General features: G+C 48.7%; 1 long non-coding RNA gene across 1 annotated transcript; it reads left to right on the top strand.

Moving 5' to 3' along the window:
- Positions 1 to 5,108: 5,108 nt before the first annotated feature.
- On the top strand, positions 5,109 to 22,210 carry LOC120991801. Its single transcript, XR_005776818.1, has 3 exons — positions 5,109 to 5,119; positions 8,771 to 8,774; positions 22,077 to 22,210. It is a non-coding gene; the product is annotated as an uncharacterized LOC120991801 (long non-coding RNA).
- Positions 22,211 to 25,111: the final 2,901 nt, after the last annotated feature.

Genomic DNA, 25,111 nt, shown 5'->3' with positions numbered 1-25,111 from the left:
TAGCCTTAAAGGGAGTCTTTCACCTAAAATCACCATTATAGAACACTAACATCAGGATCTCCATTACATTCACCATATTAGAATGCTACCCTCCATATTGCTGTCCATCGCCGATTTTCTCAGAAAAACACTTTTATTCAATATGTTAATTAGCTTCTGAAGGTGCCCAGGGGCGGCGTTCATGCGGCCAGTGCCCAGGCCCCTCGTTGCTTTTCATACAAAACCCCTCCCCTTTCACCCCTCTGGCCCGCCCTAGGTTCTTCTGATTACGTCCTCCTCTGAGTGAGAAATCCAGCGCTGTTCAAAAGATTCGCTGCGCCTGCGCACTTCATTCCCCATTATGGGCAGAGGCACAAGGCCGACTAGATCGGGATGTACGGGTCGGTACATGCGCATTAAACGCTCTTGTGCCTCTGCCCATAATGGGGAATGAAGTGCGCAGGCGCGGCGAATCTGTTGAACGGCGCTGGAGCTGGATTTCTCACTAAGAGGAGGACGTAATCAGAAGAACTTAGGGCGGGCCAGGGGGGGAAAGGGGAGGGGTTTCGATTGAAAAGCACCGAGGGGCCTGGGCAGGCCGCATTAAAGCCGCCCCTGGGCACCTTCAGAAGCTAATTAACATATTGAATAAAAGTGTTTTTCTGAGAAAATCAGCGATGGATAGCAATATGGAAGGTAGCATTCTAATATGGGGAATGTAATGGAGATCCTGATGTTAGTGTTCTATCATGGTGATTTTAGGTGAAAGACTCCCTTTAAGTGCCATTTTATTGTTTTTTTTTATATAAAAAGTTCCACTCACTATACAGTGAGCTCCAGAGCTCCCTCTACCGGTGACACTTTCATGTAAATCTGTCTTTAAAGGGAATTTAGAACCCCATATCAGAAACTTGGGCTCTAATCATTATAAATATATATTAAAGGGGTGATCCCATGATTAATGTAAAAAATTTAAATCATACATATGGATAAACTCTTTCTAATGAATTTAAAACTAGCCAGTGTCGGACTGGGGTGCCTAGGGCCCACCAGTGGGAGTCATTCTAGGGGCCCACCCTACAGCTGCCATAAACGGAAATATTACTTGTTCATTTTTTGGGCTTACATACATGAATCTTTGCAGTTTAGTACACAATACAGTTTGCAAAACAGAATGGTATTATGCACTGCACGATATCAAAGTGTTTATCATTAAGCAACTCATTGTAGTTGATAATTTATCTGTTATTTACAGTCAGTAGTAGTTTGGATAGCACTCACACATGGAAATTCCTTATCCTTGATGAACCACACTTTCCCTCATCCTAAACAATATCCAAAGTAAAGTAAATGTTTGTCGGCATCTTCAAATAGAAAAGTGTACTGGAGTGAATAGGCCACCATGTAACCATCCCTATAGGGTCTTTCTCAAGTGTCTTGACCACTTGAGTAAGACCCTATAGGAGTCGATACGTGGTGGCGAACGCCATATTCACTCCAGTAAACTTTTTCATTTGAAGATGCCGACAAACATTTACTTTACTTTAGGCTGACAGTTTTTTCTGTCTTTGCTATCATGGTGGTATCCATGTAAGATACAGATCCAAAATAGGGTCATGTGCATGAACATCCGTACACAAACCATTCATTTTTTAAACAAAAAAAATCATGTTTTAGTGTCTCCATAGTCTGAGAGCCATAGTTTTTTCAGTTTTTTGGCGATTGTCTTAGGTAAGGTATCATTTTTGTGAAATGAGATGACGGTTAGATTGGCACTTTTTTGGGGGGCATACGACTTTTTGATTGCTTGCTATTACACTTTTTGTAATGTAAGGTGACAAAAAATTGCTTTTTTGACACCGTTTTTTTTTTAAGCCGAAGAGAACGAAAGTTGAATGCCAAGCCGAGAGCAGAACGCCCTCCAAAACCTGGAGACAAACTGTGTGCCCCTATCAGAAACCACATCCGAAGGAATGCCATGCAATTTCACGATATTATCTACAAAAATCTGCACAAGAGTCTTGGCATTGGGCAAACTGGCTAACGATATAAAGTGAGCCATCTTACTAAAACGGTCAACAACCACCAAAATTACTGTTTTCCCGGAGAAACTCGGCAGATCCGTAATAAAGTCCACAGACAAGTGCGTCCAAGGACGAGATGGAATAGACAAAGGGAGAAGTGAACCAGCAGGTCAAGTATGAGCAACCTTTGACCGTGCACAGGTTTCACAAGCTGCCACGTAATCCTCAACGCTCTTACATAACCCGGGCCACCAGAACCTCCGGGACACCAGATCAAAGGTGGACTTACCACCAGGATGTCCAGCAAGGACAGTATCGTGATGTTCCTTGAATACCTTGTATCACAGTCCATCAGGAACAAACAACCTCCCTGGGGGACAAGAACCAGGAGCCCACACCTGGGCTCCCAACACCTCCATCTCCAATTTAGGGTACAGAGCGGAGACCACCACCCCATCAGCCAAAATCGGAGCAGGATCCTCTGAATCACATCCCCCAGGAAAGCTGCGAGACAACGCATCTGCCTTGACGTTTTTAACCCCCGGATGAAAAGTAACCACAAAATTGAACCTGGTAAAAAACAGTGACCATCTGGCCTGTCTAGGGTTCAGATGCTTGGCAGATTACAGGTAAGCCAAATTCTTATGATCCGTATAAACTGTAACGGGGTGAGACGCCCCCTCCAACCAGTGACGCCATTCCTCAAAGGCCAATTTGATGGCCAGCAATTCTCTATCTCCTACATCATAATTACTCTCGGCGACCGAGAGCTTCTTGGAAAAAAAAGCACACGGAACCCATTTGCCAGGAGATGAACCCTGCGACAGCACTGCTCCAACCCCCACCTCTGATGCATCAACCTCCACCACGAATGGCTGAGACACATCAGGCTGCACCAGAATGGGAGCAGATGCAAAACATTCCTTAATAGTCGAAAAGGCCTGCAATGCCTCATCCGACCAGACAGAGACGTCGGCGCCCTTCTTAGTCATATCGGTCAGAGGTCTTACAATGGTAGAATAGTTTGAAATACATTTTCTATAATAATTAGTAAACCCCAAAAACTGCATCAAAGCTTTCTGATTCTCTGGTCGGTCCCATTCCAGAACCGCCCGGACCTTTTCGGGGTCATACGAAAACCAGAGTCCGAAAGCAGATATCCCAGAAACGGAAGCTCCTGCACAGAAAACACACATTTCTCCAATTTGGCATATAATTTATTCTCCCGAAGGATCGTCAAAACCTGTCTCACGTGATCCTGATGGGTCTTCAGATCAGGAGAGTAAATTAAAATGTCATCCAAGTAAACTACCACGAACCTCCCCACAAAATGATGGAAAATGTCATTGACGAACCGCTGAAATACCGCTGACGCGTTCGTTAACCCAAAAGGCATAATCAGAATCTCAAAATGACCCTCGTGCTTGTTGAAGGCCGTTTTCCACTCATCCCCTTCCTTGATTCTGATCAGATTGTAGGCCCCTCTTAAATCCAACTTGGAGAATACTTTGGCTCCAACAATCTGATCAAAAAGATCGGAGATCAAAGGAAGGGGATACGGATCCCGGACCGTAATACCGTTCAATTCCCGGAAATCAAAACAAGGTCTCAGCGATCCATCCTTTTTCTTTACAAAGAATAAACCCACTGCCACTGGCGACTTAGATGGCCTAATATGACCTTTTGCCAAACTCTCGGCAATATACTTCCGCATAACCTCTCTTTCAGGTTGAGAAAGATTGTAAAGCTGAGACTTTGGCAACTCAGCCCCTGGGATGAGATTAACTGGACAATCATAGTCACGATGAGGGGGGAATTCCTGAGCCCCACCCTCCGAAAAGACATCCGCAAAATCTGAGAGATACAGAGGTAGAGCCGTAGTAGACACTCCAGAGATAGATGTGCCAAGACAATTATCCGAACAAAATTCACTCCAACCAATGATCTGTCTTGCTTGCCAATCTATAATTGGGTTATGTTTTGTCAACCACGGTAACCCTAAGACTATAGGAGCGGGCAAGTCCTTCATGACAAAACAAGACATAATCTCAACATGTGAATCACCCACCCTTAACTGAATACCATGAGCAATATGAGTGAGACTCCTTTGAGAAAGAGGGGAAGAATCAATTGCAAAAACCGGAATCTCTCTTTCTAAAGTGCAAGTACTTAGACCCAGATTTTGAAGAAAAAGAAAATCAATAAGGTTTATCCCAGCACCACAGTCAGTGAATACTTCAACAAAAAAAATTCTTGAGTCTAGCGCCACCATAGCTGAAAGGAGAAAACGAGTACTACAGGGAGCTTGCATGCCTGCTTGCTCCACCACTCCATTCACACTACCAAGAGTCAGGAATGTTTTCTTTTCTTTTTCTTTAAATAAACCTTTTTGTGATTCTTTCTCATCAACATGACATGCGGTTTAACAAAAGGACAAGCAAAAATAAAATGACCACTTTTTCCACAGTAATAACATAGTTTATGCAACCTCCTAAAGTCTCTACTACCAGAACGGAAAGATACCTGACCCAGCTGCATGGGTTCCTCCCCTACCCCAGAGTTACATGTAATATCACCCTGGGGAGCAGGTGAGACGAAACCACTCACAGAAGGGATCCCTTGCGCGGAGGGAGCCTTACACCTCTCCCTAATGCGTCTATCCAACCGTACTGCCAAAAACATAGCATTCTCCAAAGTATCCGGGTACTCATGAAAGGCAAGAGCATCTTTCAATCTCTCAGATAACCCCTGGCAAAACTGACTACGTAACGCGGGGTCATTCCACTCTGACTTGGTAGCCCATCTCCTAAACTCAACGCAGTAAGCCTCTGCAGTATGTTCACCTTGTAATAAATTATGTAATTTAGATTCCGCCATCATAAATTAATCCCAAGGCTTTAAAAAATTCTTCCACCGACCGGAGGGCCAGAGAACCGGGCGGCAGAGAAAAGGCCCAGGATTGCGCGTCCCCTTTAAGCAGAGAAATGATTATACCAACCCTCTGACTTTCATCACCAGACGAAGATGGACGCAGCCGAAAATACAACTTACATGACTCTTTAAAGCGGATAAAGTCATCTACACCCCCTGCAAATCTATAAGGGAGAGCGACTTTAGTTTCCACATAAATTTGACTTGCACCTGATGCCAGAGCATTCTGACACCGTGTGACCGAATTACGCAAATCCGCAACCTCTAGGGATAATCCCTGCATGCGATCAACTAGCGCATCAATTGACTCCATCTCAAAACCACTGAGCAATGGCAGTCAAATTATTGGCGGGTTATAATGTCACGGCGGACAGGATATCAGACACATAGAAAAATAAACAAATAAGTTTCTAGGCGAGAAGCTGGGGATCAAGGTCACCTCCTGAGAAATCCCTACCAGCTCTCCCTTTTCTGCTATGCCCACATTCAGACCCTTAAGGTGGGAACAATGTGTCCTCGTGCCTGGGCTGAAAACACCCCAAGGTCCCTAAGATGGTGAAAGGGGGATAGAGGCAGCCTGCTCCCTCAGAACCTGGAGGGGCAGGCGTCTCTCTTACAGCCTAGACAGCAAACCACAAGAAAACAGAAACCAACTTATCTTTCAGAGCAGCAACAGCCAATCCTTCCTTCCTTCCTTGCTTTCACAAAGCCAGCCAGAAGCTATAACCCGCAAGGAACACTGGGAGTGGGTGTGATTTAAACTGAAACCAACGACCCCACCCAGTGCACCTGAAGGGAGGCGGATCTAGCTCGACTCCAAAACAAAACAATAGGCTAGGCAAGTGCTGCTAATCTGGCAGACCTCCGTACATAGCCTGAGCAGGGCATGACAATTTAAACTTGAAAGGAAACCAACGGTCAGTGGTCCTTAGACCGTTACAGGACGACGAGAGGTGAAGATGGACGCCGGTGAGATCTCACACCCCTCATCTGACATCTCCCATGATGCTTCACATTTATCCTAAATCCTACCTGTCCCAGACACCACTAAGGGGAGGTAGCCGTATATGGCCCTGTGCTGCCAGTATTGTTTATTGAGGGCCCTGTGCTGGGAATTGGGGGCTTTCTGTTTGCAGTATTGTAAATGGGGACAATGTGCTGGCTCTGAAAATGAGGGTATTCTTTAAAATGTTGTTAATTGGGGTATTTTACTGTCTTTTTGGGGGTGAGTTCTGTATTCCTGACTGCTGGGCAGGATGAATTTAGAAATAAACATGTCATATATCTGTATAGGGTCCAGTACAACCCAGTCTGCACTATAGGGAAGATGTATCAGAACTGGTGCAAAGGAAAACTGGCTCAGTTGCCCATAACAACTAATCAGATTCTACCTTTCATTTTCCAAATGAGTTTGGAAAAATGAAAGGAACGATCTGATTGGTTGCTATGGGTAACTGAACCTGTTTTCCTTCATATAAGTTGAGATAAATCTCACCTCTGTGTTATGTGCGGTATTACGTATATGGGCCCTTCTGCTATAAGGGACACTGCAGATACCCAGTAAAGATGGCAATATATATATATATATATATACTGCATGATCATATGTGATTATTATCCTCTCATATGTAACGTGAATGTCCGCCTTTTATCATCAGGACATTTTTTATGTTAATTAATTTCTTGATATATTTTTATAGTGATCAGAGCTCTGTTTTACTGATACAAAGCTCCAAATCCTCTGCACTGATATAAATGGTAACATTAGATCTGCCTTCAGACACCACTAGAGGGAGCTCAGGACTGATGACTGCCTGTACAGTATGCTTCTCTGCTCCCCTAGTGGTGGCTGCAGGCAGCTACAATTTATCATTTTATTTTAAGGTTTTGCAGGGGATTTGGAGCTCTGTATGAGGAAAGCTGATCTCTGACTGACTGCTATAAAGATATATGAAGAAGTTATAAATGGTTCTTCAGGACTTCCATATTACTACCCTTAGGACCGGCCATCAGTGTGTGATCAGAAGGGTCCTAGACCTGGGAGAACATTCACTGCCTTTATCAGATCTGTGACTAAGTCTCTTTTATGGGTTAACAGATCGCACTATGATTTCTCCATTTCTGGACGAATACAGGATTGGAGCAGGCCGCACTTTTCTGGAGGTAAGTGGCTTTATTGTAATCTGACCCTTTGTCCTATCATCCATGAGGAGTGGTAAGTGGTCACTTACTGTATTCTCTTCTCTTTAGGACATCTTGTCACGGAACCATGAACCAGACGTACAACAAGAGATAAGTGAAAATAAGAAGGCTTTATTGAAAATAAAGCTGTAAAGCAAAAGTCCAAACGGATGGTGAAACCGAGCAGAGTCTTTGCGAAGCCAGAGGTCAGGAACCAGAAGGGTAGTCAGACGAAGCCAGGATCAGGAACCAGCAGGGTAGTCAGACGAAGCCAGGATCAGGAACCAGCAGGGTAGTCAGACGAAGCCAGGATCAGGAACCAGCAGGGTAGTCAGACGAAGCCAGGATCAGGAACCAGCAGGGTAGTCAGACGAAGCCAGGATCAGGAACCAGAAGCAGCAGCAGTCTAGAAGCATGTGAACACAGGAGGACCAAGCAAGGAACTGAAGCCACAGACCTCCTATATATATGAGCTAGGCATCCAGCTCCTCCCAGGGGAAGGAGGAGCCGCAGGGTGGAAGGCTACAAGAAACCCAGAACCCAAGATGGCCGCCAGCACATGTCAAACGAAGGAGAGCAGCAAGCAGGTAAGACCATGACAGTACCTCCCCCTCAAGGGCCCCTCCTCCGCGGAGCACAAAACGGTTTCTGAGGGAAGCGTGCGTGGAAGGCTCGGAGCAAGGCAGGAGCATGGACATCTGCGGAGGGAACCCAGGAACGCTCCTCTGGACCATAACCACGCCAATGGACCAAAAACTGCAACCGACCGCGGACCAGGCGTGAGTCCAGGATATTGCTCACCTCATATTCCTCACGATTGCCCACTTGGACCGGACGAGGCCGAGGAACCGAGGAAGTGAAACGATTACACACCAGTGGCTTCAACAGGGAGACATGAAACACGTTGGAGATCCGCATGCCAGGAGGAAGCGCAAGGGCATAGGCTACCGGGTTTACCCTGCGAAGCACTCGGAAGGGACCAACAAAGCGAGGCGCCAGCTTGGGAGTGGGCACTCGAAGGTTGAGGTTGCGGGTGGACAACCATACACGGTCTCCGACCTGGTAGGAAGGAGCAGGCGCTCGTCTGCGATCAGCCTGGAGTCTCTGGCGCTGCGCAGAGACCTCAAGGGACTTCTGGATCTGTACCCAAGAAGCACGTAGGACGGAAAGGTGATCCTCCACAGCCGGAATATCCTGGGGAGAGAATACCTCCGGTAACACGGCAGGTTGGAACCCATAATTGGCCATGAAGGGAGACGTCCCAGAGGAAGAGTTCACCGCCGTGTTCCTGGCAAACTCAGCCCAAGGCAGGAGGTCAACCCAATTGTCTTGGTGATCGGAGACATAGCAACGAAGGAATTGCTCCAAGGCCTGATTGGATCGTTCTGCGGCCCCATTGGACTGAGGGTGGTAGGCCGAGGAGAAAGAGAGATGAATCCCCAACTGGGAGCAAAAGGCGCGCCAGAACCTGGACACAAACTGACTCCCCCGATCCGACACAATCTCCTTAGGCAAACCGTGCAACCGGAAGACCTCCCTGGCAAAAATCGTGGCCAACTCTTGTGCAGAGGGTAACTTCTTGAGAGGAACACAGTGGCACATTTTGGAAAACCGATCCACAATCATGAGAATGACCGTATGGCCTCGGGATGCAGGGAGGTCCACAATGAAATCCATCCCCAGGTGTGACCATGGGCGCTCCCCGGTGGCTATGGGTTGCAGAAGGCCCAACGGAAGGTGCCGAGGGGACTTATTCTGGGCACAAACGGAGCATGCCGCTACATATGCGGCGATGTCGGAACGTAGGGCAGGCCACCAGAACAGACGTGAAACAGCCCAGGACAGCTGTTTCTTTCCAGGATGCCCCGCGGTCTTGGAGTTATGGTAGGTTCGCAACAACCGAGTGCGCAACTCCTCAGGCACAAAACATCTGCCGTTGGGTCTCCCAGAGGGAGCACCAGATTGAGCCGCCAAAATCTGCTCACCCAGGGGAGAGGTCAGGCTGGTGCGAATGGCGGCCAGGATCTGATTCGGAGGTATGACCGAAGTCGGAATCGACTCCTCCCTGGACAGCTCGGAGTACTGCCGTGATAAGGCATCCGCCCTGATGTTCTTGGAACCGGGTAGGTAGGAGACCACGTAATTAAAACGTGACAAGAACAGAGCCCATCTGGCCTGACGTGGTGTCAATCTCTTGGCCTCAGAAAGGTAGGTCAGATTCTTGTGGTCCGTCAGGATGAGAACCGGAACCACCGAACCCTCGAGCAAGTGCCTCCATTCTTTAAGGGCCTGCACGATGGCCAATAACTCCCTGTCACCAATCTGATAGTTGCACTCCGCGGAAGACAGTTTCCGGGAGTAAAACCCACAAGGAAGCAGAGGACCCTCTGGTGTTCTACGCTGAGACAGAAGGGCGCCTACTCCCGTCTCAGACGCGTCCACCTCGAGGACAAAGGGCAACCCAGGGTTGGGATGCGACAGAATCGGAGCCGACACAAAGGCGGACTTTAGGGCCTCAAAAGCTCGGATGGCCTCGAGCGGCCAGACCTGGGAATTACTGCCCTTCCTGGTCAGATCCGTGAGAGGCTTGGCCAGCATGGAAAAGTCCCTGATGAACTTCCGATAATAATTGGCGAAGCCCAAAAAGCGCTGCAGGGAACGAAGACCACTGGGCTGGGGCCACTGTAAGACAGCCGAAACCTTCTCAGGATCCATGGAGAACCCCTCAGCGGAAATGATGTAACCTAAGAAGGTTACCTGGGATCGGTGAAATTCGCATTTCTCAAGCTTACCGAACAGCTTGTTCTCTCGTAACCGTTGCAACACTCGTCTGACATCCAGAATGTGGGCCTCCATGGATTCAGAATATACCAAGATGTCATCCAAATAGACTACCACACACTGCTGCAACAGGTCACGGAAAACATCGTTGATGAATTCCTGAAAGACTGCGGGCGCATTGCACAACCCAAAGGGCATAACCAAGGATTCGTAATGACCGGTCCTGGTGTTAAACGCGGTCTTCCACTCATCGCCCGCCTTGATCCTTACCAGGTTATATGCCGCCCTCAGGTCGAGTTTGGTAAAGACCGTGGCCCCTTTAAGGCGATCGAACAGCTCGGAAATCAAGGGTATCGGGTAAGCGTTCTTGATCGTGATGCGATTGAGACCCCTGTAATCGATGCAAGGCCTCAACTCACCGCCCTTCTTTTTCACAAAGAAAAATCCAGCCCCTGCCGGGGACGAAGATTTGCGAATGTGTCCGCGTGAAAGCGCCTCCCTCACGTACTCCTCCATGGCCTCATTCTCCGCTACCGACAGTGGATAGACTTTGCCACGAGGAGGAACGGCACCAGATTGTAACTCTATGGCACAATCGTATGGGCGGTGCGGAGGTAGGGCAACCGCGCGCACCTTATCGAATACATCCCGGTACTCCTCGTATTCAGGAGGCAACAGAGAGTCCGAGGAAGTACACAGCAACTTGACAGACCCATGGATGCAACTAGCCCCACACTGCGGTGACCACGAGAGGATCTCGACCGATCCCCAATCGAAAGTCGGATTATGCTTCTGGAGCCAGGGGTACCCCAAGACCACCGAGTAGTGTGGAGACGAAATAACCTGGAGGCAGACCGACTCTCTGTGAACGGCACCAATGGCTATCCCCACTGGAAGGGTCTCATGAGTCACGTGTGGCGGCAGAAGGGGTCTGCCGTCTATCGCCTCAAGAGCCAGTGGGGAACCTCGAGCCTGCAGAGGAATGGAATTGGCGGCAGCGAACACACTATCAATGAACAAACCACCAGCACCAGAGTCCACCAACGCCTGGGTCGTCACCGAGCCCCCGACCCAGGAGAGGACAACAGTGATCAGTGGTTTGTCAACACGGGAAACCGGGGACGAGGAGATTCCACCCAAGATCTGCCCCCGACAGGATCTCAGGGTACGAGCGTTTCCCGGACAGTTCGGACATGCCAACCGAAAATGCCCACCGAGACCACAGTACATGCATCGGCCCTCGCGTCTCCGGAGTGCCCTCTCCCCCTCGGACAGGCGAGCAAACCCCAGCTGCATGGGTTCACCCCCAGACAAGTCATCCCCAGGAGGCGTGGGAGGAGAGGGAGGCACGGGTGGGACAGCAAACGTAGGCACCAATCTGTTAGAAGACCTCCGCAGGTTCTCCTTAAAGGAAGGTCTCTCCCTGAGTCTGGTGTCAATCAAAATCAGGAAAGAAATAAGAGACTCGAGCTCAACTGGTAGGTCCTTAGCTGCAACCTCATCCTTCAAGGCATCCGAGAGACCATGAGAGAAAGCAGCGACCAGAGCCTCATTATTCCAGCCCACCTCTGCTGCCAGGGTACGAAACTCAATGGCGTATTCAGCTACGGATCGTGAACCCTGTCTGATGGACATAAGGAGCTTTGCAGCAGAGGCAGCACGAGCCGGCACATCGAATACCTTCCGAAGAGAAGCAGCAAAACCGGAAAACTCGACAACCACCGGATTGTTGTTCTCCCATAAAGGGCTGGCCCAGGCCAAGGCCTTGTCCGAGAGCAGCGAGATCAAGAAGCCCACCTTTGATCTCTCAGTAGGAAAGGCATGTGGCAGCAACTCGAAATAAATGCCCACCTGGTTAAGGAAACCTCGGCACTGAGTTGGCTCTCCCCCAAAGCGCTGTGGAAGAGGGGCAGAACCGGTCATACCCCGAAACACCGCAGGCGCAACAACAGGTGTCGGGGTAGACTCTGGCGCAACAACCGGAGCGGCAGTAGGAGCGAGCCCAGGAGCGACAACCGACCCATCGGCAACGGGAGCGAAATGAGCCGTGCGTTCAAGCAGGGTTTGCAACGCCACAGCGAACCGACCCAACAGGTGATCCTGCTGATCAAGTCTGGCAACCAGCGTGGGTAGCGAGGATGGCCCTGTACCGTCAGAATTCATGGCTTGGTCCTAATGTCACGGAACCATGAACCAGACGTACAACAAGAGATAAGTGAAAATAAGAAGGCTTTATTGAAAATAAAGCTGTAAAGCAAAAGTCCAAACGGATGGTGAAACCGAGCAGAGTCTTTGCGAAGCCAGAGGTCAGGAACCAGAAGGGTAGTCAGACGAAGCCAGGATCAGGAACCAGCAGGGTAGTCAGACGAAGCCAGGATCAGGAACCAGCAGGGTAGTCAGACGAAGCCAGGATCAGGAACCAGCAGGGTAGTCAGACGAAGCCAGGATCAGGAACCAGCAGGGTAGTCAGACGAAGCCAGGATCAGGAACCAGAAGCAGCAGCAGTCTAGAAGCATGTGAACACAGGAGGACCAAGCAAGGAACTGAAGCCACAGACCTCCTATATATATGAGCTAGGCATCCAGCTCCTCCCAGGGGAAGGAGGAGCCGCAGGGTGGAAGGCTACAAGAAACCCAGAACCCAAGATGGCCGCCAGCACATGTCAAACGAAGGAGAGCAGCAAGCAGGTAAGACCATGACACATCTACTGCCTCCAGCAGTGCATCTATGGCCTGGGACCCTTCTCAAGTGAGTATTTTTGGTAATAAGACTCGACTATGAAAACTTGATCTGAGCTCAAGGTTTAGACTGATCTGAAGTAAACTCATGATCTAGTTGTGTTCTCCCTGCAGCTTATCCGTACAACGTTTCCACCCGTCTCCAATCTTCAAGATGGAGGTGAGTGATTCTACTTTCTGTCATATTGTCCTCCAGATTCCTCCATGTTCTGTCTATAGATGTGAAGGTTTAATAGGAACGTCTCATAGATGAGTGACTGAATCTGTTCTTAGCGCCTCATGCCAACCAACCAAGAAGCTCAGAAGAAATACCTGCCTTTTCCATTGGAGGAAGAAGATCCAGAGCCGGCATTGATGAAGGCAAGCCAACTGTGCGAAGACCTGCCGGTGGAGAAGGCCAAGAGAGAGCGAGAGAAGGCAGAGACATCCCGGGAGCAGCAGGATGAGACTACTGAGAAGAAGCTGAAAAAAGAACAGAGGATGGTGAAACTGGATGTGAAGAGCAAGAACCTGAGAAGATTTCAGAATCAGCCTGGAAGAAGACAGAAGATCCGCCAGCCAACCACCTTCCAGTATGTCAACACCAACCTGAGAGGAAAGAAGAACATCCTCTGGACCATCCTCTTCAAACCATTCTGTCGGTGAAGGATGGTAAAGAGCTGTAAGACCACCAGTAGCAGCCAAATAAAAAATAAAATTTGAGTTATTAAATATTAATACTTAGGTAAAAGGGTAGTAATATAGTAATAATTCTATAACAATAGTAAAATTAAAAAAATAACAACATGATTTTTAGAAAACTTAGATATAGAAATCAGGAGTTTTGATCCAGGGTTCTAGGACTGATCGCCTTTTTCTTGGGGTCGACAAGGAATTATTCCTCTGTGACATGAATAGGCTAAATGTGTCCAGGTGCTTTTGCCTTCTTCTGGATCAACAGGTTTAGGGATAGGGACCTAATTTAGGGATAGGGATCAGGGGGCTTGATCCAGGGTTCTAGGACTGATCGCCTTTTCCCGGGGTCGAGAAGGAATTTTTCCCCTGTGATACGAATGGGCTGAATGTGTCCAGGGGTTTTCACCTTCTGGATCAACAGGTTTAGGAATTGAGACGTAATTTAGAGATAGGGATCAGGGGGTTTGATCCAGGGTTCTAGGACTGATTGCCTTTTCCCAGGGTCGAGAAGGAATTTTTCCCCTGTGACACGAATTGGCTGAATGTGTCCAGGGGTTTTCGCCTTCTTCTGGATCAACAGGTTTAGGGATAGGGACTTAATTTAGGGATAGGGATCATGGGGCTTGATCCAGGGTTCTAGGACTGATCGCCTTTTCCCGGGGTCGAGAAGGAATTTTTCCCCTGTGACACGAATTGGCTGAATGTGTCCAGTGGTTTTCGCCTTCTGGATCAACAGGTTTAGGAATTGAGACATAATTAAGAGATAGGGATCAGGGGGTTTGATCCAGGGTTCTAGGACTGATCGCCTTTTCCCGGGGTCGAGAAGGAATTTTTTCCCTTGTCACACGATTTGGCCGAATGAGTCCAGGGATTTTTGCCTTCTTCTGGATCAACAGGTTTAGGGATAAGGACCTAATTTAGGGATAGGGACCAGGGGGTTTGATCCAGGGTTCTAGGACTGATCGCCTTTTCCCGAGGTCGAGAAGGAATTTTTCCCCTGTGACACGAATTGGCTGAATGTGTCCAGGGGTTTTCGCCTTCTTCTGGATCAACAGGTTTAGGGATAGGGATCATGGTGCTTGATCCAGGGTTCTAGGACTGATCACTTTTTCCCGGGGTCGAGAAAGAATTTTTCCCCTGTGACACGAATTTTCTGAATGTGTCCAGGGGTTTTCACCTTCTTCTTGATCAACAGGTTTAGGGATAGGGACTTAATTTAGGGATAAGGATCAGAGGGTTTGATCCAGGGTTCTAGGGTTGATCGCCTTTTACCGGGGTCGAGAAGGAATTTTTCCCCTGTGACATGAATTGGTTGAATGTGTCCAGGGGTTTTCGCCTTCTTCTGGATCATCAGGTTTATGGATAGGGACCTAATTTAGGGATAGGCATCAGGGGGCTTGATACAGGGTTCTACGACTGATCACCTTTTCCCGGGGTCGAGAAGGAATTTTTTCTTGTGATACGGATTGGCCGAATGTGTCCAGGGGGTTTCGCCTTCTTCTGGATCAACAGTTTTAGGTGTAGGGACATAATTAACAACAATAGGATAGCACTAGTATAATAAGGATAATAATAGTAATAGTTCTAATACTCTAGTCTTATAATAAATAATAATAGTCATTAGTTTTAGTGTAGGAACCCACTTGAAGGAGGTCGCCGTGACGTGGCAAGTGATCTTATACATTTTGAAAACAATGTATACTAAGAACCTCCGGTCCATGGTTATAGCAGCATTAGATGGCGGTACAACATGTGGATTAGCACCTGTGGTGTTTCTTCTACACTTGTCTCATTATGATAGATATCAGGAGGCAGGGCCAGCTCCAGGTTCATGTGGGCCCTTGGGCGATAAAGTCTCAGTCGGCCATTATGACATTTTGCATGGCGCTTACAGTAATGAAACTGTATGTATTATAGATTAAATACCTTACACAGAGCATGCTACAGAGCGGATATATGTGAATCAGTCCTTATGCCTACTTTTATTTTCTACCCAATGTTTTAGTCCCTCACGTCTACTCACAGATAGGTGCCCGCTCACAGTAGGTATGCTAAGATATGTGCCCCCTCACAGTATATATGCCAAGATATGTGCCCCCTCACAGTAGTTATGCCAAGATATGTGCCTCACAGTAGATATGCCAAGATATGTGCCCCCCTCACAGTAAATATGGCAAGATATGTGCCCCTCTCACAGCAGGTTTGCTAAGATATGTGTCCCCTCACAGTAGATATGCCAAGATATGTGCCCCCTAATAGTACTTATGCCACCAATTTTTATAGAGCAGATTCTTACGGACGCGGCGATACCTAATATGGGAAGTAAGGTGGGCAAAATTTCAATTTCGTCATAGTTTTTATTTTTATTATTTTATGGCGTTCACCGTGCGGGGAAAGTGACATGACTGTTTTATATATCAGGTCATTACAGATGCGGTGATATCAAATATGTGTAGGGAATTTTATTTTTTTCATTTCTAATCAGTGAAAAATGTGTAAATGTTTTTTTTTTATCCAGACCCACTTGGTTCTTGAAGATCCAGTGGGTCTGATGTCTGTATAATACAGTACAGTACACTATATAGTGTACTGGTTTGTATTTTCACTTTACAAAGTCTGATTAGACTTCTGCCTTTAGCAGAAGTCTAATCAGCACCATGGACAGCCTCTGATCAGCACCATGGTGCTGACACTCTGCAAACCACTCGGCCATCCTGAGAGAGCGGGCGGGCGGACGATCGCGCGGTCCTCCCGTCCGCACTGCCACACCTCCAACCCCGCTGCGCCCGCCGGCACATAACACAGAGGGCTGCAGGGGGGAAGGTTAAACATAAAATAAAGGCATTTTGAAGTTTCTGATCCCCGTGGTCACAGGGATCAGAAACCTCCCGAAAGCGCTGCAAACCGCAGGTCTGAATTGACCTGCAGTTTGCAGCGATCGCCGATATGGGGGGGTCACAGGACCCCCTGGTCATTGACCCTGGGTGCCTGCTGATTGATTTCAGCAGGCACCGGGTTCCGATCACCGCCCGCCGAGCGGCAGTGATCGGAAATACATAGGACGTATCGGTACGTCCTGTGTCCTTAAGGACCGGAACATCAGGGCGTATCGGTACGCCCTGTGTCCTAAACAGGTTAAGGGTGGGTTCACACTTGCGTTCTGGCATTCTGCTATAGAGGTTCTGATTATAATGGAACGCACAGACGGAATGCAAAACGGAAACCTTTAAGAGGCATTCTGTTTTGATCCGTCATAGTAAAAGTCTAAGGGCAATCATGCCTGGCGACAGTACTTTGTTTGTTCGTCTTGCATAACGGAAACCAGACCAGACGGATCCGTTATACTTGCCCATAGACTTCTATTGTGATGTATCAAAATGGAATGCCTCTTAAAGGTTTCCGTTTTTCATTCTGCCTGGGTATTCAGTTATAAATGGAGCCTATAACGGAAAGCCAGAACGCAAGTGTAAACCCACCCTTACTTACTTGTATACAGTAATTTTGGTACTGGCAATTGATGGTGTGGGCAGCGGGTGAGAATGCAAGACCTGTGACCGCATCATAATTGCAACATAAAATGACAGCAAGTTGCAGAAAGGAAAACTACAACTCCCAGCAGGTCCTGAAGGTTTGCATCTGACAAGGCATGCTGGGAGTTGTACTTTTCAAGGGGAAAAGACAATACAATGTGAATAATATTTTTTTAATAGTATTTTAACAGTTATTACTGGAATATGGTATTACCTGCCTGGACTAGCCTGAGACAGAGAGTGTGACGTCCACTGCCTCGGCTCTATCTGTCTTGCTCACAGGCAGGAGGCAGCTAACTGCTGGGCACCCGCGGCACACTATAAACCCGCCGCTGCGCTCTGCAGACTCCAGGGCGCGGCGGGGAACCTTACTGTCTGCGTGCCTGCGCTGCGTAGGGATGCTCTGTACTGAGAGCGCAGCGCAGGCACATCACGTATGAGGAGGCGGGGCCCACAAGCAGCGCTGCGGGGAGCGGCCTGGAGAGGAGGCGCTGGGCGCTGGGCACTGGCAGGCGGCGGCTATGGCAAGTGAAGTGGCGAGGTGAATGATCATGGCCTGGATCAGTCATCTCGCCACTTATATGTCAAGTCTGACTCTGGAGACGTCACTGTCAGTGCTCATTGAAGTGGCAGGCAGCGGTGCTGGCCAGCGGGAAGCTGGAGAGCTGCCTGCCGCACTAATCATTATGAATGAAAAAGCCAGGGGCCCACCGAGGGTTTCCCCGGTTCCCCGGTGGGTCAGTCCGAGCCTGGAACTAGCCCTGTACTTCACATGGAACCAGAGGTCCCCCATCCCATTTTCTGTACCGTCAAATTTTCTGCAGGCTGGTAGCTCAGGGCTGTGTGTCCTTTCTGCTATATCTATAGAGAAATGGGGAACCGCACTCTGTTTTAGAAGTAGTATCACCGGTGCCGATCAAGGGCTAATTAAGCCGTATCCAAGTAATAAGAATTTGAGGCAATCAGTCCGTAGGTTATGCAATTCAAATAATTTTTTTATTATTATTATTTTTCATGTTTTCTGCACCATCCATATGCCCGTGAAAGACAAACATGAAAAATAATAATAATAAAAAAATTATTTGAATTGCATAACCTACGGACTGAGTGCCTCAAATTCTTACTCCTTTCTGCTATAGACCTCTTCTTATACAGTAACTGTCACAGCTTCTAACAGTAGATATGGCTGGTGGCAGTTAAAGAATTGAGCTGAGCATGTGCAACCACCTGTCCAAGGTGTATAACGAAATAAGGGTGGTGCCATACTGATACATTTTATAGATTAACCTAGTGGCTATACTAAATTTTTTATCCCTTACGGACATACAATATAGACAACAACAGGGAACCTGGTGTACCAGGTCACCTTTGGTCGAGTCCAAAATGGCGCCCCTGAATGGGGTGTTAGTGGGACTGATAGACCAATAAACGTAAATAAAGATAAGACCACGGCGGTGTGCCTAATGGTCTGGAGACATGCTAATAGGCAAAGAAAAGGGTAGGTCTTACCGGTGGAGGACAATCTGACAAGCGCGGGCATCAGGTAGCTCAACTGTTGCATCTGTGCTCCATGCCAGAGTTTACTTCCTGCTGGAGACCTGTACTGTTTGTTAGGGCTTGTATGGGTGTGTCTCTCTTCACTTGTGAGGCAGCATGTACACGCCCTATGTCTCACCAGCCTATGGCTGGATTGCAGGAGGTATTTAAAGGTGCTTCCTACCACCGGAAGATGCCTGAGCAACTCATGGTCACTAGCTTGTCTAGTTCCAAGTGTGAAGGTGTTTTTCAAATTCTGCTTTGCTGTGTCCCGGACCCTGCTTTTGGAATTATCGGATTTCGCCTGTTTGGCACCTGCCTCTGACTTCATTTACAGACCTTGCTTGATCGCTGCCTGCCCTGACCCCGGACTTCCTGACCACATACTTCCCATCGGTGCTTGCACCGGTATCTCTGACCCCCTGGTCAGTTGGCACTAACTTGGGGACTGCTCTGGAGTGGCACCTGGCAACTACTCTAACGGCCCAAGCCTATCCTCACCGTCAGAGGCTAGTTGCTTAGTCACGCCCCTCCCGAGTATAGCCAGTCAGTGGCACAGTGCGTCCACACCCACTTGCATAACAAATGTATTTTCACAGTGACTCCACCAGCAGAATAGTGAGTACAGCTCTGGAGTATAATACAGGATGTAACTCAGGATCAGTGCAGGATAAGAAATGTAATGTATGTACACAGTGACTGCACCAGCAGAATAGTGAGTGCAGCTCTGGAGTATAATACAGGATGTATCTCAGGATCAGTACATGATAAGTAATGTAATGTATGTACACAGTAACTGCACCAGCAGAATAGTAAGTGCAGCTCTGGAGTATAATACAGGATGTAACTTAATGATTTTCTTAGTCTACTTCGTAAAGTCATAGTTTTATTAAAGACACGGAGGCGAGTATTGCTATCTCCTTCTTTACTGTCCACCAATAGCAGCAAAGGAAAAAATTTACAAACAAGGAATAACCATAGCAACCAAGGTCCCTCCCCTACAGCCCCTATAATAGGCAGCTCCTCCTGTGGACCTTCCTCTTTCTTTGTGATCCTGGTGTCAACATCCCGAAACACCGAAACGAAACTCTCCGAACTGCGAACTGGAACGGTCAACTCCATCGCCAACGAGGTGCATCCAACGAGCCAACATGGCTAAACCGTGGTAGAGAGGTTAACCGAAGGTACGCATCCTAGAACAGATCGACATTCAACCTGAAAATGAGAACAGACCATAGGTCCAGGTGAAACATAGGTGTCAAAACCAACAGCGTCTGGTAATGCCATCACTTAAATCAGACATAATATGGGATCGAATGAAGATCATAACAATAATAATAATGACAATAATAAAATAATAATAATAATAATAACAGTGATAATAATAATAACAATATTGACACTACAAAAAAGGATAATAACGAAAATCCACCTGCAATAGAAACCCTAAGATAACCCAAGGGCGGGAACAGGGTGGGCAATACTCGCCTCCGTGTCTTTAATAAAACTATGACTTTACGTCATAGACTAAGAAAATCATTAAGTTTTACGGCAAAACACGGAGGCTCATATTGCAAGTTCAAAGCTGAGCTATAATAGAAGAAAACAAATGAGACGGAGGACGAAAATAAAACTCCCTAAACGTGGTAACATTGGACCAGTCAGCCAAACGCAGAATGTCCTCCAACCGGGCCCCTGCAACCGCCAAAGAAGTGGCCGAGGCACCCCTGGCTGAATGCGCGGTGAAGATGGAAGTGTCTATCCCAGCCAGGGACATGATCCACTTCAGCCAGCGAGCCAATGTCGGACTAGAGACCGGTGGAAAGGATGGCGAATGGAAAGAAACAGCTGTGACACCGCAGGAGACCGATGGGCCCTAGTCCTGGACTCGTACTCCCGCAAGCAAGCAACAGGGCACAATGCCGGAGTAGAAGGAAAACTGGGATAGGAGACTGACCTGATGTTGATCTTGGTGCGACGCGAAATGTTAAAAGTGACGCCCTCAGGGGTAAAAGAACGAGCGTCGTTGTCGAGGGCCCGAAGATCTGAAACCCTTTTGCAAGAAATGAGGCAGAATAGAGCCAATAACTTAGCGGATAGTTGTCTCAATGAAAGATCTGAGTTCTCAGGCCAGGAGGATAAGAAGGATAGGACCAGTGAAACGTCCCAGGTGGTCGAAAAACGAGGCAGAGGCGGACGCGCCAACCGAGAGCCTCGCAACAGACGAGAGACAGAAGGGTGCTGACCCGCAGGGACGCCCTCATAACCCAGATGGGTGGAGGAAATAGCTGACCTGAAGAGATTGATGGTCCGGTAGGCCTTGCCTGCCTCGAAGAGTGAGGTGAGAAACTGCAGGAGGTGCGCTACAGGCGCCGAAACGCGATCCAAGTCCCGTTCCAAGCACCAGCCAGCCCAATTTCTTTAGGCTGCCCGATAAGACTTTCTGGTGCCGGGAGCCCAAGCATTGTCCAGTAGGCGTCTAGTTGCCTCCGAAATGCCGTCGACAGCTCCAGGTGTCCGGAGATCCGGCAAGCCAGCAGCCGTAGGGAACCGTCGAGGAGAAGTGGGTGGTGGAGACCTTGAGGGCTGCGAAGGAGATCCGTGCGCTCCGGGAGAAGTAGGGGTACCTCTACCAGGATCTCCAGCAGCAAAGGGTACCAGGCCTGAGACCCCCAGAACGGGACCACTAGCACCAAATCCGCCCGATGGCGACGAACCTGAAGGAGAGTCCGTGGGATCATCGCAAACGGGGGAAAAGCGTAAAGGCGGGAGACAGACCAGTCCTGGAGAAACGCGTCCACCGCCACAGCTTACGGATCTGGACGCCAGCTGTAAAACCGGGTGAGTTGCTTGTTGAGCCGTGAGGCGAAGAGATCAATGGTCATCGGGCCCCATATTTCCGAAATTGCAGAGAACACCTCCGGATCCAACTGCCAATCGCTGCCGTCTGTCAGGTAGCGAGAGTTCCAATCCGCGCGAACATTGCTCAGTCCCGGTAAGTACTCCGCCTGCACCATAATGTCCCTGGAGAGGCAATACGACCAGAACTCCTTCGCCAAACGCGCCAAGGTTGCGGAGTGGGTACCACCCAACCGGTTGACGTAGCGGACAGCCGAGACATTGTCCATCCGCAGTCTGATGCACGCATTGGCGATCCCGTTGGAGAAGCTCTTGACTGCGAAGGAGCCGGCCAGAACTTCCAAGGCGTTGATATAAAGGCGAGCTTCCGCAACCGACCAAGATCCTCCCGTGGAGACTCTGTTGCAATGAGCGCCCCAACCCTAAAGGCTCGCATCCGATTCCACTGTGAATTCCGGTTGGAATCCGAAGATCGCTCTGCCATTCCATGCCTCCAGATTGGCGATCCACCAGCGCAATTCCTCCCGGGCTTCTGCAAAGGAGGCACCGGACCGAAGATGTGCAATCTTCAGCCGTTGGAGGGCACGGTAGTGCAATGGAGCCGGAAACACGGCCTGAATTGATGACGCTAACAGACCGATGATACGGGCCAGGTGGCGTGAGGACAGGTGGGGAATGGTAAGAGCATGTCTCAACTCCTTGCGGATCGCACGCAATTTCGTCAGAGGAAGACTGAGGGATTCCCTGACCGAATCCACCATGAAGCCCAGGAATTCCATCTGTTGTGATGGGATGAGACATGACTTCTCTGTGTTGAGGAGAAAACCGAGATCCGTCAGTAGGTCCGCCGTCCACTGGAGATGTTCCAGCAACGCCGCACTGGATTGGTGCATCAGAAGGATGTCGTCCAGGTAAACGATGAGGCGTACGTCCCGACTCCTCAACCAGGACATGACCGGACGCAGTAGTTTTGGGAAGCACCAAGGTGCTGATGACAATCCGAATGGGAGACAGGTGAATCTCCAGATCTCTCCTCTCCACCAAAACCGGAGAAGATTCCTGGACGATGTAGCTACCGGGACCGTCAGGTAAGCATCCTTTAGGTCCAGCTTTACCATCCAGTCCCAAGGAGTCAACAGGTCCCGAAGAAGGTGAATCCCTTCCATCTTGAAATGACGGTAGCGAACCACCGTGTTCAGAGCGCGAAGGTTGATGACCGGTCTCATCTGACCGCCTTTCTTCTGAACAAAGAATATGTTGCTGAGGACACCCCGTTCTGAAGGAGGGGCCTGCTCTATCGCCTGCTTGTGGAGGAGAGACAATAGTTCTGCGTCTATAAGCGCGTAATCTGGGCGCGATAATGGTATGGGTGGGGGGCGGGACAAGGTACGGGGACCCCGTGAGCTCTATGTGGAAGCCCCTGACCATGTTCAAGACCCATAGGTCTGATGTGATGAGTTCCCAGGCACGGAAAAAATGGTGGAGTCTGCCCCCTACACAAGGGACCGTAGAATCCCCAAATTGGGGAGGACTTACCAAAAGGCCTGCGAGAGTTGGGGTTGCCTCTGAAGGAGCGAGATCGCCATTGGCCTCCTCTGGTCGAGAAGAAGGGTGAGGGACTGCGCTGTTCCTGGAAGAGAGGTCGCTGTCCAAAGGAACCTCTTCCTGCGCCACGGGCCTGAAAGCTTGTACGGCCGGACAGGTGGCCCCTGCTACTGCCGGCCCTATTAGAGACCCGTCTCTGGAATACCCTGCGCATAGATGCGTGGGCCTTGTCAAGCGCGGTGAATGTCCCTACAAATCAACCCATATCCTTAATAAATGAGTCGCCGAATAGGAGGCCCTGGGCGTCCTTACCGGCTTCTGTGAGAGCCAAATTATATAGTTTGGGATCGATTTTAAACAATATGGCTTTGCGCCTTTCGATTGCTAAGGAGGTGTTGGCATTCCCGGCGATGCAGATCGCCCTTTGGGTCCAACCTCGCAACTCCTCCGGGTCAATATGAGAGCCCTCAGTCCTAGCTGCCTCAGCTATCTCAAAGATCTTGGCCAATGGGCCAAAGATATCCAAAAGTTTGTCCTGGCAGCTGCGTAGAGCTGAGTCCAGGCCCTTTTTTGGGTTCCAACCCGTTTTGGTTAAAAACTGTGACATCTTGGGATCCACAGAGGGTGTGTCACACACCTTGTTGGAGACAAGTGGTCTGGGGCATTCAGCCCTAAGTTTACTCCGTGCTTCCCTGCTTAGAGGGTGTCGCGCCCAGTGCTCCAAATATTTTCCCACATGTTCAGAGGGGAGCCACTCAGCCGACCTAGGGTGATGTAGGGCGTCTGGGTCGAACATACAGTACAGACCAAAAGTTTGGACACACCTTCTCATTCAAAGAGTTTTCTTTATTTTCATGACTATGAAGGCATCAAAACTATGAATTAACACATGTGGAATTATATACATAACAAACAAGTGTGCAACAACTGAAAATATGTCATATTCTAGGTTCTTCAAAGTAGCCACCTTGCTTTGATTACTTCTTTGCACACTCTTGGCATTCTCTTGATGAGCTTCAAGAGGTAGTCCCCTGAAATGGTCTTCCAACAGTCTTGAAGGAGTTCCCAGAGATGCTTAGCACTTGTTGGCCCTTTTGCCTTCACTCTGCGGTCCAGCTCACCCCAAACCATCTCGATTGGGTTCAGGTCCGGTGACTGTGGAGGCCAGGTCATCTGGCGCAGCACCCTATCACTCTCCTTCATGGTCAAATAGCCCTTACTTTCAAAGTTTTCCCAATTTTTCGGCTGACTGACTGACCTTCATTTCTTAAAGTAATGATGGCCACTCGTTTTTCTTTACTTAGCTGCTTTTTTCTTGCCATAATACAAATTCTAACAGTCTATTCAGTAGGACTATCAGCTGTGTATCCACCTGACTTCTCCTCAACACAACTGATGGTCCCAACCCCATTTATAAGGCAAGAAATCCCACTTATTAAACCTGACAGGGCACACCTGTGAAGTGAAAACCATTTCAGGGGACTACCTCTTGAAGCTCATCAAGAGAATGCCAAGAGTGTGCAAAGCAGTAATCAAAGCAAAAGGTGGCTACTTTGAAGAACCTAGAATATGACATATTTTCAGTTGTTTCACACTTGTTTGTTTTGTATATAATTCCACATGTGTTAATTCATAGTTTTGATGCCTTCAGTGTGAATCTACAATTTTCATAGTCATGAAAATAAAGAAAACTCTTTAAATGAGAAGGTGTGTCCAAACTTTTGGTCTGTACTGTAGGTTCGCCCGCTGAGTCTAACAATGTGTCAGACAGGTTGGTGGCGGAGGAGGATGCTACGTCCTTGGCCAAGGAGGCCGCAGGAGCGGAGACTGAGGGGCCTGGAATAGGGGGAGAGACATCCTCCTCTGATATATAATCCACATCCGCAAACGCCTCCTCGTCCGATGCTCTGTCAGAGTCAGACTCATTAGGGGATTGTGCTCTAGCACACTTCCATGTTTGCGCCCGTTTTGCCTGGCGTGATGAGGCCCTCTTACGTGAACTGTGCACGTGATCTTGGGTGGCAGGATGCGCACCAGTCAAGTTCTCCTGTGAAACAGGAGGTTCAGTATAGGTAGGCTGCGGTGTGGTCTGGGAATTTTGCAGAGCTACTCTGGTAGGCTGAGCAGATAGCGCCTGAGTAATGCACTGGGACAATATAGTGGTCATGGAACCAATGGCCGCCATGATGGCATCAGACACAGAGCGCTGAAGTGCCAGCGCCTGTGTATCCTCACCAGTGGGCCTATGATCCTCAGGAGAGGAGGGGGGAACATTAGTGGTGGGAGTCTGGTCAGAGTGAGGCATTATGAGGAATAATAAATCTGTCCGTCT

This window comes from Bufo bufo, chromosome 2, assembly GCF_905171765.1.
Source record: "Bufo bufo chromosome 2, aBufBuf1.1, whole genome shotgun sequence".
In the NCBI taxonomy this organism is placed as follows: Eukaryota; Metazoa; Chordata; class Amphibia; order Anura; family Bufonidae; genus Bufo; species Bufo bufo.
The sequence above is the reverse complement of the archived record's forward strand: the minus strand, read 5'-3'. Positions and strand labels throughout refer to the sequence as shown.